Source organism: Diabrotica undecimpunctata, chromosome 3 (genome assembly GCF_040954645.1).
Source record: "Diabrotica undecimpunctata isolate CICGRU chromosome 3, icDiaUnde3, whole genome shotgun sequence".
Lineage (NCBI taxonomy): Eukaryota > Metazoa > Arthropoda > Insecta > Coleoptera > Chrysomelidae > Diabrotica > Diabrotica undecimpunctata.
Genome location: NC_092805.1, coordinates 42,668,037 through 42,684,190, shown reverse-complemented (window position 1 = coordinate 42,684,190; position 16,154 = coordinate 42,668,037). Strand labels below are relative to the sequence as shown.

Here is a 16,154-nt window from a genome sequence, read left to right as displayed (position 1 = left end):
TGTCGTTTCCTCATTGCTGAGGATCGTGATTTCCTACAATGCAGGCTGTCAATTCTCTCCATCTCTTGCGATTTTGGGCTGCTCTCATGGACTCGGAAAACGTCTCTCCAGTGGCTTTCTGTACTTGATCTGACCATCGGATAGGTGAGCGTCCTCTGCCTCTACGTCCTTCTACGTTGCCGCATACAATTAATCTTTCTAAGTTGTCATTGTCTCTTCTCGCAATGTGGCCAAAAAACTTTAAAACATTTGCAAGACACTGAGAGGAGAGTCTGGTCTGAATGTTTAGCTCTTCGAGAATCGACTGATTGGATCTGTGCTCCGTCCACGAGACGCGTAGCATTCGTCTCCAGCACCACATTTCGAATGCGTCAATCCTTTTCCTATCCTCTGATTTTATTGTCCATGTTTCGGCAGCGTAACTGAAGATTGAAAAAATGAGTGTCCGTACCAGTCTCATTTTGAGTTTTTTGGATAAAGAGCGGTCCTTCCATATTTTTGACAGTCGACTCATCGCGTTCTTGGCCATCCCTATTCTTCTGCGAATTTCCGTATGGGAGGAGGCTGCATTGCTTAAGGAAGATCCTAGATACGTGAACTCGTCTACTTTCTCGAATTGATTTAGGGCGCCTGTTGTTTGGAGGATATTCGCGTGGTCCACAATCATGATTTTTGTTTTCTGATTATTAATCTTGAGCCCACACTTGTTGCTTTCGGTTTCTACTCTCTTTATCAGTCTCGACATCTCCTCTTCAGATGTTGCTATCAGTGTTGTATCGTCTGCGAATCTTAAGTTTGAGATCTTTTTTCCTGCAATGGAGATGCCGCCTCTCCATCCATCGAGTGCGTTCCTCATTATGTATTCTCCATATAAATTGAACAGGTCTGGAGATAGTATGCACCCTTGTCGTACACCTCTGCTGGTTTTGAAGGTATCAGATTGCTGGTTTTCAATTCTTATTTTAACTGAGTTATCTTCGTATAAGTTTTTAATTAATATTGCCAAATGATCTGGAACTCCCATCTCATGAAGAACTGTCCAGAGAACTTCCCACTTCACACAATCAAATGCCTTTTGGTAGTCTAGAAAACAGATTCCGTACCGTTCTACCGAGGCATAATAATTTTTATTAATTTGTAGTCTATATTTATACAGGTTAAAATACGTTTATTGACGTTTCAATTTCCACTTCGGAAATCGTTCTCAAAATACAAACATTAGTAAATTAAACAAATTTTGTTTTTTGTTACTTAGTGAAAAATTCTTCTAATAATTTAATTTTATCTGACTCATCTATATTGACAATTCAGACATACCTTATACATTTTAAAGTAGACGACTTTAAAATTTATATATTTATGCAATATTGTAACACCTACATTTATTTTTTCTTTTTACTATTCTATTCAAATATTGATTACCATTTACTTTTTTTATTTGATTTGCACTAATTTTTATCTGTATATTTGTTCAGTCAAATAAGAGTAGAGCAAACAAGTCATTACTTCACGGTATCGGTTCTTTAACATAAGTCTGTATATTCTAAGTGATGGGATAATTTTATTGTTTGTACTACTCTTCACTGTAAGCTGCTGTACTAATCGAAAACGAACTTGCGCTTTTTCAGCGATCGTTCAGTGATATATGCGGAAGCTGAATGGCGGTTTTCATTACAAAAACACATTGTTTGAGTTATGCCTTCAGCTCAGTTGACGAAACGTGTTAGTTCCAGGAATGTGATCGAGTCGCCATGATGATATATACACGACTTAATACGACACACAAGGAATTTCTAACAAATTAGTTGAATATAGAAGATAGAACATTTTTTACGTCAGTGGTGGCTTTTCATTTATATAGGTATATTTAAGAATTTTTATATAAGTGTATATTAGATACATAAAATCTTTTAATGGTAAATTTTATGATTACTATTCCTAACTTATTCCATATTTTTGAAGCGAAGCTTCTACACTGGAGTTTTACTTTTTTCTCTATAGTGAAATGCTGAGGCGAGTGTCACAGAACTAGCGCCACAAGATGGCGTCGTCACAAGTAGTGTCATAGAATAGCGGGTCTTCACGGGTTTCTAGTCATTATATATGTACTCTAAGTAGGTTTAAATTAAAAACTACATGAAAAATATCAGACATTAAATAAAAAATTAAAAGTATATGTCAATAAAAGATAATAAACACAAAAATAAATGGTCGATACTAAAATTCGATTCTTAACGATTCTTAAACGACCAGATTCATTATAAATGTCATTTCATCCAATTAATTATCAAACAACAAATTAACAATATAAAATCGTCTATTTTATATATCATCCAATTAATAACGATGTGATAATCAATTTAAAGTGGATTAAATAATTTTTTTTTATTATTTTTTTTTATTTAAATTAACGTGCATGTGACATCTATGGTCATTAACACGAGTTACGATTTACATGGTAATATCATATTAATTACAAAATAATGTAGTTAACATTTAACATAAAGAGAAAATAATAAAAACTTATAATATAACATTTATATTTTGTTGAGCACTTGACTTTTCTCGAGGAATTTGATAACCTTGTTGATTTGGTCTGTGCTGTTTAGGACCTCTTTGAAGTTAGTACTGATATCGAGCTGTTGGCGTATTTTGGCATAAAAAGGGCATTCGATAAGCATATGCCTGATTCGGAGAGTCGTATTGCAGTGCTGACATTTTGGTTGTGGAGATGATGTCATCAAGTAGCCATGAGTTAGACGGGTATGTCCTATACGCAATCTCCGTATGATTGCCATATTTTTTCGAGATAAACTGGGATAGGTAAGAAGGTTCACTGAGGGTTTAATTTCATGCAGCGCTGAAGAAACATTATTCCAGTGAATCTGCCAGGTGGATCGATTCAGCTTCTTCAGTCTAGCTTTGAGATCGTTGCAAATTTGTATATTGATAATGGTGTCCGTGGATAATGCGGCTTTTTTGGCAAGGCAATCAGCTTTTTCGTTACCACTAATACCAACATGGGATGGTACCCATATCAGAGTGATAGTTGTATTTTGGTTTATAAGAAGCTAATATGTGTCATGAATATCTTGGACGATAGGATGGTTGGTGGATATAGCGTTAATGGAGTGTTTAGAGGAAAGTGAATCAGAGCATATGGCAATGTGTGCATTTGGATATTGTTGGGCATATTTGAAAGCATGTGAGATAGCTAGTAGTTCACCAGTGTGGATACTACACCAAGGAGAAATTTTAGAGAGTTCGATAGGCTGTTGTACAGTGCTTACAGAATATCCAACACCACTTTCAGTCTTTGATGCGTCAGTGTAAAGAACTATGTTATATTTATTTTTGTTTATAAGTTCTAGAAAGAGAATTCTTAATGTACTGATACTGGTATTTTCCTTGTTAAACTTGGTGAGGGAAATATCATGATGTAGGAGTATGTTGGTCCAATGGGGATTATTGGAGAATGGTAGAGTTCTGGTTTCAGATAAATTTATATCTTTAAGCAACGGTTGTAGAAGACTAGAAATAGGATTTATAATTAAGTTACATGAAGGGTTGTTATGGGGATGATGTGATGTAATTAAATGATATACTGCAGCAGCATAGGAGAGAAGAAGGTTTTCTCGCCTAAGCCATAGAGGAGGTTCATTAGCTTCACAGTAAAGACTTTCTGCCGGACTAGAACGGAATGCTCCAAGACTTAGACGAATAGCTGTGTTGTGTACTGTATTTAGTGAATTTAAGATTGATTTAGTACCAGACATATAGACAAAACATCCATAGTCGAGCTTGGAACGGATAAGTGATCTGTAAACTTTCAGTAACGTAGTTTCTTCCGCGCCCCAATGATAATGTGAGAGTGTTTTGATTATATTTAACCTTTTTAGGCAAACTTCTTTAAGTTCCTGTATGTGTTGTTTCCAGGTTAATTTTGAATCAAATATCAGCCCTAATATTTTGCAATTATCAACAACCGGTAATTTGAAGTTGTTAATAATGATTTCAGGATCAAAAGAACTCATTCTTCTGCTAAATTTAATTACTTTGGATTTAGAGTGGGAAAGGATAAGTCCTAGAGAAGCTACTTTGTTTTGTAGGTCATTTACTCCTAATTGTAGAATTTTACTAGTAGTTGCGTTATATTTAGCATGACAGTACATTATTAGGTCATCGGCATATAATACGCATTTGATTGGTGGAGCTGTATTTTCACTTAACTTGCTAATCGAAAGAATGAATAAGGATGTGCTTAAAACTGAACCTTGAGGAACTCCATCATGAATAAATAAATTAAAAATCCACTTTAAGCGTAAATTTCTGTTTCTGTATTTTTATGTTTTATGTTTCTATAACTATACATTATAACTTCAAATTTCTGTCAATCTTCTTTGTTTTAAGTTTGTTTAAAATGTTATTTTTTCACATTTAAAATGAGGCTGATAACTTCTTCAACTTTATAAAGAAAGAGTGAATTGTTTAGAATAATATGTTGAATTATATTTCTTTAAAAGGTTTCGTTTGAAAAAAGATACATTAATGTATTTATTTGAACAGATCAAACCTTAAATAACAGTTCGTAACAAAGAGGTAAAGTAATATCATTAATATATAATAAAATTTGTCACCACATTAACATTGGTGGATACAAAATCAATAAACAGTCAAACTGACCAACATTAATATTTTAATGTATATTATAGAGAAAATACTAATCAGCACATATTTTTAGAGGAGAAGGTGTTATACCAGTCCGACAGTTATTTTTAACATTAATATTTTTGTTTCTGGAAAATTGCAAATATCAGTACTATATGGGTATATTGAGGGCAACAGCTTCTAGAACTAAAAATATATCAAATAAATGATGAAATGGTCCAAGTTGAAGAAGAGTTTTATAAAACTCTTTAACTATAAAAATAAAATTTGTATCAACTTTTGATCAGAGTGTCCTATCCACAAAAATATTTTGCCGCAAATAAAGTCTTCTTCATGTGCCTTGTCCGTTCCGAACGTTGGCAATTAACATGGCTATTCTGATTTTGTTTACGGCAGATCTGAATAGTTCAGCAGATGACAATCCGAACCATTGCCGCAAGTTTTGGAGCCACGAGTGTCTTCTCCTCCCTGGACCCCTTCTGCTGTCTATTTTCCCCTTAACGATCAGCTGTAGTACTCTATATTTATTATGTCTCATAACGTGACCCAAGTATTCCAACTTTCTTTTCTTTATACTTATTCCTATCTCTCTCTCTCTCTTTACCTATCTGGCGTAGTACCTCTTCGTTGGTCACGTGCTCAGTCCAGGATATACGTAATATACGTCGGTAAGCCCACATTTCGAAGGCCTCTACTTTTTTCATCAATAATGGGGTCATTGTCCACGCCTCCATTCCATATAACAAAACCGGGAATACATAACATTTCAGAAGTCGAATTTTGAGAGGTAGGGTGAGGCTTTTAGAGGTGAAAATTTGCTTCATGCTAGTGAACGATGCTCTTGCCTTTTCTACTCTTATACGTATTTCCTTCGCTTGATCCCAATTTGAGTTAACTGTTGTTCCCAAGTAGATGTACGAATCCACGTGTTCAATTCTTTCATTGTCTAATATCAGTTGCTGTGGTGGTTGTTGCGTTTTGCTTACTAACATCCATTTGGTTTTTGTGATATTTAGTCTGAGTCCGTATTGTGCACTTGTTTTTTGTATCTTACTCATTAGGCAACTCAATTCCTCCATGCTACTTGCTAGAATCACAGTGTCATCAGCATACCTTATGTTATTAATTATTTCACCATTTATCTTTATGCCTTACCAATTTACGCCTTACAAATAAAGTCAGTTTCTATAAAGCTGTTTTTATTTATTGAAATAAATAAACTTTGCGCGATTTTTGCCATTTTTTACGATTATCTTGAGGTCAATAAAATTTATTTCTTTTATTGGCCGGTCGTAGTGAAATTGTTCGAGACCAGTCTTCAAAACCTATAACATGAAAATTCGATTTTGATTTTTGACAACAAATATGAGGCATTTGAAATATGACTAAAAACGCAGAATTTAAAGTTTTACATTACAAATGATCACAGGAAACGCCTCCAAGAAGACGGTTTTTGGTGTAATTTAGCATAAGTTAAGTACTTTTAAGAAAGGTACTAGTGTAATTAAAAAAGAGCAATTTTAAACGTTTTAGATTGTTTGTAATGTTAAAGATTAAATTTAGCGTTTTTAAGGATATTTCAAATGGCTCACATTTGTTGCCAAAATCCAAAACTAAAATTTCATGCTATAGGTTTTAAAGATTATATTCTAGTTATAGAAACTCTATAGTGGCTGGTCAATGAAAGGGATAGATTATATTGATCTCATGAGAATCATAAAAAATGGCAAAAATTGCACCACGTTTAGTTATTTAACACCTTTATAAAAACTGAGTTCATTTGCGGCAAGATACAAATATTACATATGAAAGCTGCACTCTTTACCTTTAAAATTCATCTTGATTTTTGTCGATAGGATACGCAGATCAAAAGATATTGAATTTTTACCGTCGAGCTGATACAAATTTTATTGAGCATCGATTTCGCGTGCGTAACTGACATTTAAAATCGCCGATCGCTTCAATCGCTGTTTCTGAGAGAACGGTTTATTCTACATAAAAAATGCCAATAAAGATTTTTGTTCAAAATTATCTTGGCTGCATTTTTTATTTAAAAAATTTTTTTCTATGGCGTACAGATTCTTGGTAAATCGATTTTTTCTGTTTTCCCCCTCTACGTGGGAGGTTTTAGAGGAAAGCCCAGGGGTAAAAGTGGTAAACTTTTTTGCAACTTTTTTAAGCGTCCTAAAATTGACATTTTCTGCAAAATTCAGCTTGTTCTTATTATTTTTAGAGGTTTAGTGGTATTTTTGTCTCTGACAATTGGAGTATACGAACTGGGAATGTTGTGGAAGGGCAATAAAGTATATGGAAACGATGATTTCCAATTTTTAAAAATCTAATGAATATAATAGTAGCAACAGCAGTATCTCATAACATCACCATAGAAAATGAAGTTTTGTTTCCTGTGGTTCATAATCTAAATCAACAAGAAAACCATTTAAATACAGCAATTCAAAGGATAAAAATAGAAGAAAATGTTCCTTAATTTTATTTTTTCAGAAATCAGAGTTTTCAGAAATCAGATGACTTCTTTCGCATAATTTTTTCCTTCTGTCGTAATAGGGATGGTCTGAGTACTACTCCATGCTGCTTAACTTATTCCATATGATGGAAACTCATGAATACTTTGACAAAATACTAACAAAATTAACTGTCCAGCTCACAATTGAAATATATGTAGAAATTTGAAAGTTGTTAGCATACTTATTTTTCGGACCACAAAAGGTGTTCTCATTTGGTATATGAGTGAGATAGTAAAGTACAGAATTGACATTTACCTCAAAAAAAGAATAATAACCAATAAGTAAAACGCTGCTTAAAGCTTTAGTAGTACTTTCAATACCTCTATCCATCAAGTATGACTTACAAAATAATTTATCCTTGTCTAAAAACAAAAAAAAAGAGATGGGGACAATAAGACCATAAAATCCAAAGAAGAGTTAGACAAGGTTGTATAGTCTCGCCGTTATTATTTAACCTGTACTCTCCAGGTACAAGAAGGTATTAAAGTCAACGGAAGAACTGTTAATAACGTTTGGTATACCGATGATACGGTATTAACTGCCAGACGCAAACAAGAACTACAGAATCTGGTGCATAAAGTAGTGAGACAGGGTGAAAAATGTGACCTTAAAATTAATGCAAAGAAAACAGGTACGATTATAGTGGCGCAGCAGTTTTGAAAACATGGCAAGAAGCACTTAATTTTGAATACTGCTACTCCTGCTATTTGGACAAAAATTGTGAAGAAATGTGAAAAGTTAATAGAATAATCGCATCGTAGAAATTAACCCAGTCATCATTTATTATCCAAATGAAGATACCGACATAAATATGGATCTAATTCTTGATTACACTGTAAGGTAATAGGTTTTTATTTTCTCGTAAATAAAAATGTTGAATGTTATTATGTTAATTTAAACATTATCTTAATTAAAAATACATTAAAATACATTATCAGTTAAAACCATATTTTTGGCTATCTTCGACAATGCTTCAAATATTGGGAGAATTTGCTTTTAACTTTCTCAGCATAGCGGAAGGTTTAAGTCAAAGCTTTCATCCCTAAACTAAAATGGTCGCAAACTCGTGAAATATACTATACTTAATATTATGAGACAACTAAATTCCAACAAAGCAAAATAAATAGTGGGTAGATCACAGGAAACATGAAGTTCACCAAAATAGTTCAAAAGGTGAAAAATATAAAAAGGATTACAGTTGCTTGCAAAGGATAGAAAAAAATTAAGATATATAGTAGAGAAATTAACCCACAACACTACCACCCATACTCTACATGTTAGTAAAACTACAGTAATTCTGAAATTGTTGTCATAGAAACCCGAAAGTGATCTTTGGTCTACAAAGTACGAAGATTAAGAGAAAGACAGGATTTAGAGTGGATCGATCGAGCAGTCACCATTTCATGGTGACACAAATAGTTAAAAAGAATATTTCTTATAATCAGGACCTGCAGTTTGGTTTGCCATAACTTTGGTTTTATCCCCATTAGGTTTTCTTTTTAATTTTAGAGATTTATACTTTCTTATGAAATCATTTTTAAGAAAGAATTCTAAAGCAAATTCTTGATAGATCGAGAATAACAAGGGATAAATTGCAAATATAACAACCCATATTTGGAGAAACAGAATCAATCGAGAAATAAATATTACTGGTGGTAAGAGCACCGAAGCATAAACGTTTTGATACTCATTAATACAAATACTTAACAAAAAACTTACCCCAATTACATCCTTAAACTGATCAAAACACAAAATCTAAAGTTTTTATAAGCCGGTTTCACTACGCAAGAGCACGTTTGTCACGGTTTCCTTACACGAGCGACAGCGACTTGCTCAAGAGTCTCTTTGTGGTCAACTGAACAATTCTTAAACGTAAGACGTGAAGATCGTGATACACGAAGATCTTTTTAGATACCGTGAGGGAGAAGGTAAAATACCTTTTGGGCATAATGTTCAACCACTAAAAAGAGGAAAGGCTAGGGGCGGCCAACAAAAGTCGGTTAATTCTACGTGGGTGGAATGTAACTAATTATTAGGTTTAGAAATTATGAAAATTATAAAAACTAAAGAGCACCTTCATAAAAAATTATTATTTTATAAAAAATATAGTCGATGAATAGAAAGAAATATACTTAGAAACTATAAATAACTGACAAAAAATCAATACAAAAAACATTTCTTATTCCTTCTCTTTTATGGACAATTTCCTTACCATGATAATCACAAAATCAACACAAATCTAGATAAAAACCCAAGAAATAGATGCAACGACGAGCAGCAGTGGCAATTCTTCAAAACCTCTATATTGGAGCCAAGTAAGAAAGTACTTACAATAACCAAATGTAAGAAAAAAGAGTGGATGACCGAGGAAATTCTAGAGTTGATGAATGAAAGGAGAAAAAACAAAACCATCAATACGATCCGCTATAAACAGCTTCAAAACCAAATAAGAAGAAAAATTAGGGAGGCTAAAGAAACCTACTTCTCTGAAAAATGTAAAGAAATAGAAGAACTGCAAAACAGATATGACAACTTTAATCTACATAAAAAAGTCAAAGAACTAGCCGGAGTAGGAAGTAGAAGAACCTCGAATATATTGCTCGGCAAAAATGAAAATAATATATTGGAGACAAAACAAAAACTACGACGATAGAAAGAGTACATCGAGGAATTATTTCATGACCAGAGAGTAGCTAGTACATCTGTAGATAGCCAAACGGGAGATGTAGGCCCAGAGATAATCAAATCTCAGAGGTTAGTCAGGCATTAAACTCAATGAAAACCAATAAATCTGCTGGTCCAGATGAATTACCAAGCGAGCTATTAAAGTTGGTCAACGAGAAAAACCTGGACATAATAGTAGAACTGTTCAACGCTATCTATACTACGGGAATCATCCCTAGAGAAATGTTGACGTTGACATCAGCATTTGTGCGTTTGCCAAAGAAAGTGAATGCCAAAGAGTGCAGTGACTATCGAACCATAAGCTTAATGTCACATACCTTGAAAATTCTGTTGAAAATTATCCACTACAGAATTCACCCTAAACTGGAGCTGGATATTAGTGACACATAATATGGGTTCCGCAATGGTATGGGTACCAGAGAGGCACTATTCTCCTTCAACGTGCTGACGCAGAGATGGTTGGATGTTAACTGTCCTCTTTTCATCTGTTTTATAGACTACAATAAAGCGTTTGATAAAGTAAAACATGACAGACTCATGGAAATTCTAAAAAATAAAAACCTAGATGAAAGAGATTTAAGGCTAATAACAAACCTTTATTACAATCAGCGAGCAATAACGTATGGTCCTAAAGTTTTGGGAAACATTTCACCTGGTCTGATTGAGAAGCAAAATGCATTTAACAAAGAAGGCCATGGAATTGAAATGTCATCAGTTATTGACATTTAATAGACAAAGCAGAATATTTTGGTTTTTGCTCTGCAAAATGTCTTATAAAATTGATATTCGTCGAGGTGTTTATAATATGGTTGGGCGAATGTCGAAACGAGATAGTGTTAATATTTATCGAGATCAAAACATAAGCAAATCAACAATTTATGGCACAATCAGAGAATGTGAATATGAGGGAATAAACTCTTAGAAAACATTAAAGTAATCAAATAGGACAGAACCACGACGATCTAGAATGGTCCACATAAAATAAAGTAAAGCTGAAAGTTGTAATAACCTTTTTGCTTGCCTTTCATCATTATCATCAATGGCGTTACAACTCTTCGTGAGTCTTTGCCGTATTTACTATTACCTTCAATGTTTGTCAGTCCTGTATTATTATTTCCTATTGACTCACTGCCCAGAAGGGATACCATGTGTTAATTTACGTAAAAGTGGCCTACCGCGTACCTAGTAACAATATCAGATGTGCAGAGTGCACAGTAATAATAGCCGATAGTTTACAAGACCTGGAAAGACTCATAAGTAAAATAGTAATGTGTAGTAGGGAGTACGGACTCTCGCTAAATATCAAAAAGACGAAGATTATAAAAATTTGTAAAAACAACCATAATACTAACGAAATTTTGATAGTAGAAGGCCAGCAGATCAAAAGAATAAAAAAGTACACCTACCTAGGAACACTTATAACAGAAAATAATGACTACACTGCAGAAATCAAAGTCAGAATCGATAAGGCACGTTCTAATTTTATGAAAATGAAAAAGGTCCTATGTGGCAAAGATTTAACATTAGCTCTTAAAGTACGCCTAACAAAATGTTACGTATACAGTGTACTATACTATGGAGTGGAATCATGGACGTTAAATCTAGACACAATGAGACGACTTACCGCTTTGAAATGTGGACCTGGATAGAATGTGGATATATGGATGTGGATAGAAGAATTATGAGGGTTTTCTGGGTAGATAGAGTTACGAACAATGAAGTACTGAGAAGAATAGGTAAAGAGAAGGAAGTTGAACTTACAATTAAAGAAAGAAAGCTACAGTATCTCGGACATGTGATGCGGGGCGAGAAGTATGGCATCCTGCGACTCATAATGCAAGGAAAGATAGATGGCAGGGGAAGCATCGAAAGAAAGACGAATTTCATGGCTTAAGAACCTGAGAGAATGGTTTGTATGCAGCTCAAAACAACTATTTAGAGCTACTGCCTCAAAAACTAAAATAGCTATGATGATTGCCAACCTCCGTAGCGGAGATGGCACCTGAAGAAGAAGAAGATAATCACAATTATGCTTTATGTAGGAATTTTAAAAATGTCGCAGCTTTCTTTCGATATAAAGAATATAAAAAATACAGATTTGTAAGATAACCGGAATCTTAAAAGGTGCCACAATGTCAATGAAACGTTCATTTTAAATAAAACATGGATAAGTAAAAAAAACAGTAGTCAATGTTGGCTATGAAAGCTTAACAACAGATAGAGAAGTAAAACAGACTTAAATATCGAATGAAAAAAGTTTTTAAAACCACATCTAGATCCGTACTCGAGATTTAATTCGCCTGCATCATCCAATAACAAATCCTTCATTAACTCACTAGTTCCGTATTTTTTTCTACTTTGAAGGCTTGGACGCACCCAAAACCGTCGTTTGCGCAGTTTACGCACTTTTTCTCTGTTTTCAATGATAATTCTAAACGCACCTAAAGCAACTATTACATACTATAGTACATCCTCCTCGGCAAACATTTTGCGACTGAATGCCAACTCAGGTGTAGACGGCAAGCCAAAATCAGCTTTGCCGCGTTGGCTTTGCCAACAGCCAACCGCGGCACAGTGAGAACGAAGCTTTAGAGAACGATTTCCGAAGTGGAAATTGAAACATCAATAAACTTATTTTAACCTTCAAGACATAAATCGAGTTTGCTCTTAACGTCTGTACAAAATTTTCAATTTATTTGTGGAATTATTATTTGGCATGACGTTTTATTTCATATAAATCTTGTCAGCAAACAAATGCAAAGTGCTACAATTAATATTAAAGTATGCCAAACCTACCTAAAAAATTTGAAAAGTTGATCACTTCCAGCAATATAGATCTGACCAATAATTTCAAGAAATTCTTGTACAAACAAAAGACAAAAGAAGTATCTCTCTCTGAAATTGAAGAAGACTTTCCAAAGTTACCAACTCTCAGGAGGAAATTTAAACCAAAACTGTTTGACTATTATCACCGAGATGAGGCCCCTCATGATCCAAAAACCGCCTTTAAAATCAGTTTTTTTCTTAAAAATTATACATCAAACGTAAAGCTCTCTAAAAAACCGATTTGACTTATTAAATGAGTATGATAATATTTTCTGATATTTAAGGAACATATTAAAATTAAGTGACAGCGATGTTTTAAAGCGTTGTTCTGTTCTTGAAGAACGACTGACAGATCAGAATAACATGGATGTAGACTCCAATGATTTGTTTAATGAAATTAAAGCGTTAAATTTGTTTTCATTACCTAATGATATTGACCCCTTAAGTATTTTACAATGTATATTTGAAAAAAATTTAATCTTCACCCTTCCAAACGTAAGTATTTCACTAAGAATTCTTTTGACATTGTATCTGTATCTTCTGGCGAGCGATCTTTTTCAAAGTTTTCAACAGTTTAAAATTCTTCTTCAGCGAGTAGCGCCATATGTTGAAAAACAAAATACCCAAATGAAAGACACTTTATCTGCGAAACTAAAGTTACATGCCACTTTGAGGTATTTAGTATCTGGAGACTCTTTTGCTTCTTTACTGTACCTATATCGTGTCCAAAATGCACAATGTTAAAGTTCTTACCTGCTGGCTGTAATGCAAAATTCTGATATTCGTTTTAAGTTTCAATGATGGATTCAACTGCTTGTGATAAAATATTCATATCGCTGTAGGAATTGTTGCTTGAATATTCAATTGCACTAGATGTTAAAGCTGCAGACCTACTGTTAGAGTCCCGATACTTTGTTTTTAGAGGGTTTTACTGGCGTTTCTAAATTACATATGATTGAATATGTTGCATTGATTATAAAGCTATAAGTTGTGAAAGTTTTTTTTTTGAACTGACACGCAACATAATTTAATGTTTAAAAACATCAAATTCGTTTCGGTGCTTTTGTTTTATTTAATGCTGCAGAAATGTTCTTGAGTTCTAATAAGGTTCTTCACCAGTTCACAAACCATTATTGGACGAGCAATATTGGCGACAAAAAATACAGATGACAATGATCTCTTGTTTTTGTTCAAATCAATTATAAATCAGGATGACGTTATTAACTATCCTACAGAGTTCTTGAATTCATGGGAATTGAATGGACTCGCATCAAACAATTAACAATTAAAAGTAGGATCAGTTCACAGTTGTCATTAATCAACCTCGACTGTGCCATGGATCGAGACTGACTGTAAAAAGGCTAATAAATAATGTCATTATGGCAACGATCATTAATGAAAAATACGAAGGAAAGGATGTCTTGATCCCGCGTATACCGATAATTCCAAAGAACGTACCATTTGGTTTTAAACGTTTACAATTTCTGTGCGTTTGGGTTTTGTAATGACAATAAACAAATCACAAAGTCAACCAATAAATAAAATGCACCAAATTTAAATCATTTTAATAGTTACCATCCAAAACTAAAGTTTACTATAGAAATTGAACAAAATAATAAAATAAATTTTCTGGATATATCCTTACATCGCATTAATAACACAGTTAAAACCATGTGGTTTACATAAGAAACATGGTCTTCATGATATCTTAACTATAAATCTTATCATCCATTCTCCCATAAGAAGTTTGTAATTATAAGTCTTGCTGATAAATCTATAAAACTAACAGATCCAGAATACACAGCAACTGCAATAAAAAAAGCAAAAAATGCCCTTCTAAATAATGCATATCCCGGACATCTAATCGAAACTATTTTCATAGTTAAACCCAAGAAATAAAATAATTTATAAATACGTTGGAATTATCGGGTAAAGTGGTCTCTAATGAAAATCTTTCTTTTTTCTAAAATACTCAATATTTCGCTATTTATTTGATAGCTTCCTCAGGAGTAAACAAAAACAATTTGTACGCAATTTTTTGTAATGTGCAAATTGTTTCAGTTTCCAACGTATTTTTATATATATTGTTATGATTGTTTATTTTGACTTTAATCTTAGTTTATTGAGCTAATAAAAAAAATACAACTTACCTATTTGTTATCAAAAGTAAAATATACTCCTTAGATTACTTGTGTTCGATAGATTTAAAGATTTTCTAGTTGTCTTTTATCGGGACAGAGAAGAAAGGATAAGAATAAAAAAATATACTATGACTATGACTATGACTATATTATATTACAAAAATTTACGTTTCTTTAATTTATATGAACGAATAAAACAATTACCAAATTCTGTCGTTATCTTATCAATCAGCATACAAGAAAATAAATCAAATTTTTATAATAATAAGATTTTAAATCTACATACATTTATATTACGTGAAAACCAATTTTACTTAAATTTTTCTTTACTTGAAACTAGAAACAACAAAACTTTAAACTTTTGATTAGCCTAACAAAACCTCAGTTCTTAAATTTGAATGCTAATGATCATGATGTCAAACCGATCCTTCACAGATATAAAATTCAATTGTACAAAACACTTACAGCTTATTTTCTTATTGAGTTGTATGTTGGAACATACCCAGAAAAATCCAGTCTCCTCAAAGATGTGATCTCTCCTTTTTGGCACCTCGGCTCCTTCCTAACGTCTCTGCAAACCTCCTGCAGACTACACAAAACCACCTGATTCACTTCTCCAAACTCAGCTACTTATTTATGACACAAGGACCTCCTTTTCTCAACTTGATGCCGTAAAACTATTTTCACATATACTTCACAAAATGCCCACGGTAGATACAAGGACCTCTTTTAATCTACTTGTTATCTCTTTCTGCAAAACTATTCACTTCTTTTCACAATGCCGGTATCCAAACTCACGAACCACACTCTATCTTGAGACAAACGACTGTTTTTCTTCGATGACCAAATTATAACTGTCCTCTCCCGTTCTCATGATCGGCTCACAAATTCCCATTTTAAAAACGACCGTCCAATCAAAAGCTCAAATTGTGTTTACCATGATTTTGGAAAAGCCTAATTTCGGTTTCAGAGAAAAACTAAATAGCTTACTTTAAAATTGGTTTTGTCAATACACAATTTATACATATTTCAAAAGATTAGAATATGGTCATTTAATACTCGATTATACAAACAATGAAAAGATTAACTTACAGGTGAAATGTCTTCTAATTCTAAACAAAAGTTTTTTGATAATTTTGTTTGAAACGGAAAAACAAATTTCTATTCTTATCTACACTAAATCTTATCTTAAATTACTATGTACAATTTGTTTATATTGATATCTTAAAATTTTATTTCGATGGATTTTTTTTATTTATTTTTCTTTGGTTGGGAAAGGAGAAACATAACAATATATATATATATATAT

The 16,154-nt window shown here is 33.1% G+C and overlaps 1 protein-coding gene across 3 annotated transcripts in view; it reads right to left on the bottom strand.

The window, feature by feature from the left end:
• Positions 1-16,154, bottom strand: part of LOC140436732 (uncharacterized) — a 172,288-nt gene that overhangs the window by 90,604 nt on the left and 65,530 nt on the right. For 2 of the 3 annotated variants that reach the window (XM_072525793.1, XM_072525792.1), the window contains exon 1: positions 8,913-9,037. The exons of the other annotated variant lie outside the window; for it this stretch is intronic. The gene's annotated coding sequence lies outside the window, so the exon portion shown is untranslated. Of the gene's footprint in view, positions 1-8,912; positions 9,038-16,154 lie in introns of those variants that run through there. 3 annotated transcript variants of the gene reach the window in all.